The sequence below is a fragment of the Chiloscyllium plagiosum genome, chromosome 9, assembly GCF_004010195.1.
Source record: "Chiloscyllium plagiosum isolate BGI_BamShark_2017 chromosome 9, ASM401019v2, whole genome shotgun sequence".
NCBI classification, from domain to species: Eukaryota; Metazoa; Chordata; class Chondrichthyes; order Orectolobiformes; family Hemiscylliidae; genus Chiloscyllium; species Chiloscyllium plagiosum.
Window position 1 is genome coordinate 94110931 of NC_057718.1, and position 4033 is coordinate 94114963.

At 42.0% G+C, this 4033-nt stretch overlaps 1 pseudogene; it reads left to right on the forward strand.

Moving 5' to 3' along the window:
• The first annotated feature begins 2347 nt into the window (after positions 1-2347).
• Positions 2348-2452, forward strand: LOC122553287 (annotated as a pseudogene).
• The last annotated feature ends 1581 nt before the right edge of the window (positions 2453-4033 follow it).

Sequence of the window (4033 nt, forward strand, 5' to 3'; positions counted from 1 at the left end):
GGCAAAAGTGTGATGCTGGAGATCAGAGTCGAGAGTGTGGTGCTGGAAAAGCACAGCAGGTCAGGCAGCAATCGAGGAGCAGGAGAGTTGAGGTTTCAGGCAAAAGCCCTTTATGCGACCCTTTCTTGCTGGATCATCCCTCTGGCCTTAGACTGTCCCACAGTGGGAAACATCTTTTTGGTATCTATCCTGTCAAGACTCGCCTGCTCCTCGGATGCTACCTGACCTGCTGTGCTTTTCCAGCACCACACTCTCAAAGCCTCAGTATTTTGTATGTTTCAATAAAGCCTCTCATTCTTCTATATTCCAAAGAGTTCAGGTTCAACCTTTCCACATAAGAGAGTTCCCTTACCTGAGATTAGCCTGGTAAGAGTAAAGCTTCTCTGCACTGCCTCCAGTGCTGGTATATCTTTGCTTAGGGTAGGGGCCAAGACTATTCACAGTATTCCACATTGAAGCAATTTGGTTGGCTGTGTCACTTCAGAGGACTGTCATTCTTGAACTATTGGGGTGCAACAAAATCAGTTGAAGTACTGATGAAAAATGAAACATACTATTGAAGCCTTTGATCCAACACTCTTGAAGGACTAATGTTCCTTCAACACTGCATGGCTGTTTTGATGATTCCTGCATGGTGATTAATTTGCCAACTTCATTCTTGGTATTGACTTCCTTTTCCTCTTATTCATCGCTGGCTGGGCCAGCATTTATTGCCCATCCCTAATTGCCCAGATAGTAGTTAAGAGTCAACTATATTGCTATGGTCTAGAGTCACATGTAGGTCAGACCAAGTAAGAGTGGCAGTTTCCTTTGCTAAGCGACAAGAGTCAACCAGATGGGATTTTCCCAACAATCGACAATGGTCATCATTAGACTCTTAATTCCAGACTTTGATTTTCAGCTTCCATTCCAGAAGTCACTGTTGCACATAGAAGCCTATACAGAGATAAGCAAAATTAACAGGAATGCTGCTCAGACTTAAGAATGCCAATTTCCAATGGGACTGACAATATATGCTTCATGAGCAAAGGATGCTCATGGTTTGTAAGTCGCCTCTGGTTGGTCAAGGTGATGCCAAGGAGAATATACCTGACATATCTTTGTTGAATTTTAAAAAGGCACAAGCATTTCTTTTGCCTGCAGAGAACTGGTTTCTATGTTGCATTTATGTAGCACCCATAAGCATAACAAAGCTGCATAGCTAGACCAACTGATAAATTTTGAAATGTTTGCATAATCTATTCTCTGTAGCAAATATGAACATGTCCATGCCTTACAATTTCTGTGGATGAAACGAAAACTTTCAGCGACAATGCTGACTGCTGCAGTCTCCATAGCAAAGCCTCGACCAACCAAAGTTGACTTGCCAACCAATTAGCACCCTTTTCTCCTCAAGCTGAAATTGCTACTTCCTTTGAAATTTGTCACTTTTGCATTTTTCCTGATAAGTGGATGGTGAAAAGCTTCAACAACATATCCCTCTTTCCAGTAATATTCGTGTTCTGTCATGTAAATATTAACTTACTCAAAGTGCTAAAATAGGGTGATGAAGTGATAGAGACAGCAGTGTTATACTGTAACCTTCTGCATGTTGGCACATGTAATTCTGAAAGGCAGTTTAATGTACACTTTAAGATACAGTTGTATGTGTTCCTGTAAATGAATTTATTTCACAATTGTTGAGCAGCTGATTAGTGAAACATCCTAAGCAACTCTCGGGGTGGAGTGGGTGGGTGTAATACAACTTGATTCTGTAATCCTCCTCTTAAATAAAATCAGAGATTATGCCGGTCTAACTAAATCTCTTTCAGCATCCTGGGGCCTACCATTGACCAGAAACCAAACTGAACCAAACATATAAATACTGGAGCGACAAGAGCAGGTCAGAGGCTAGGAATTCTGTGGTGATTAACATAGCTCCTGAGTCCCATTGCCTGTCTATCAGGTAGGAGTGTGATGGCATACTCCTCATCTGCCTGGAAGAGTGCAGCTTCAATAACCCTCAAGAATCCTGACTCCATCCAGGAGACAGTAGCCTGCTTATCTGGTACCATATCCACCACTTTAAGAATTAATTCCCTCCATCATCAATGCACCCTAACCCTGATCATCCACAAGCAGATATGATGTGAGCATTGAATGAGGTGTAAAGTAAGTGAGCACTAAGAGAGAAAGACAAGAGCCCAGAGTTTCACCCTGGTCGAATCCATGAGATGGTGTTTGTCCCTGTTTCCTAGCAGCAGTATTACAATGAAAGTTCATGGTGTACTCCAAACTGTAACACATCGACTCTCCTGCCCCTTGGATGCTGCCTGACCTGCTGTGATTTTCCAGCACCCCACTTTTCGCCTCCATACTAGTCTGAAAATGCCTGATCTCAGAAGCTAAGCAGACTCAGGCCTGGTTAGTACTTGGATGGGAGACCGCCTGGGAATACCAGATGCAGTAGGCTTTTTTAAAAAAAGGGATTCTGGGTAATCCAAGATGGAAGATGGGAAAAATTTCTGGCTGTAAGAGCTGCTCCTTTTTTTGAGGTATTTTAAGTGTTGGAGGTGATTTCCTCGAATTCCAAGAGCAGCAATTACTGTTTTATATGCTGTTCTATTGTTTTCGAACTTTGGAAAAAAAAGTCAAAACAACAGCAGTTTTAAAAGGAAGAAGAGCAGACAAAGGAAGCACATAGTGAGGACAGTGCAGGAGAGAGAGAAAGAGAGAGAGAGAGAGAAAACCTGCACAGGTACTGCCTTTGCTGTTTGAATTCGTGTATCGCTGGACATCGGAGTGCGTCTGGGAAAATTAACAAACAGTGAAATTCACAACTAATCTTGGAGGAACTGTTGGGTGAAGTTCACAGCACAGAATCAGATAAGTTAATTGTTGTTTTAAGTCTGTCCGAGAGAAAGGCTGCAGTAGTGGGTACAGTGGATTCTTTCTTGATTATATGTATTTGGAGATAAGTCTCTTGATTAAACTTAAAATATAAGCCATAGCTATTAATTTAACCTGTGGCAGTGTTTTGTAGAGAAATAAGACAGTGTTATTTTCTGGGTCTGTTGATTGTGAAGGAGGAAAAATGGCCTTTACAATGATATATACTTCTTGTCAGGTATGGGAGTTTAAAGAGAGTTTAAGGGTTACTGCGGATTATATCTGCCATAAATGCTGTTGGATGCGAATCTTATCAGATCAAGTGGATCGGTTGGAAAGACAAATAGAAGCGTTGAGGAATTTGCAACAGCAACAATATGTGATGGATGGCAGTTATAGGAAGGGGGGAAAGTCTCAGATACAGTCACATCGATGGGTTAACTCCAGGAAGGGTAAGAGAGGTAGGCAACTACAGCAGGAGTCTTTTGTGGATATACCCATTTCAAACAGGTATGCTGTTTTGTAAAATGTAGGGGGTGATGGATTCTCAGGGGAACGTAGCACAAACAGCCAAGTTTCTGGTATTGAGACTGGCTCTAATGCAACGAGGGGTACGTCGGCTTTCAAGAGATTGGTTAAGAAAAAGAAGGAAGCATATGTCAGATACAGACAGGATAGATCGAGTGAATCCTTTGAAGAGTATAAAGAAAGTAGGAGTATACTTAAGAGGGAAATCAGGAGGGCAAAACGGGGACATGAGATAGCTTTGACAAATAGAATTAAGGAGAATCCAAAGGGTTTTTACAAATATATTGAGGACAAAAGGGTAACTCGGGAGAGAATAGGGCCCCTCAAAGATCAGAAAGGTGGCCTTTGTGTGGAGCCACAGAAAATGGGGGAGATACTAAATGAATCTTTTGCATCAGTATTTACTGTGGAAAAGGATATGGAAGATATAGATTGTAGGGAAATAGATGGTGACATCTTGCAAAATGTCCAGATTACAGAGGAGGAAGTGCGGGATGTCTTGAAACGATTAAAGGCGGATAAATCCCCAGGACCTGATCAGGTGTACCCGAGAACTCTGTGGGAAGCCAGAGAAGTGATTGCTGGGCCTCTTCCTGAGATATTTGTATCATCGATAGTCACAGGTGAAGTGCCGGAA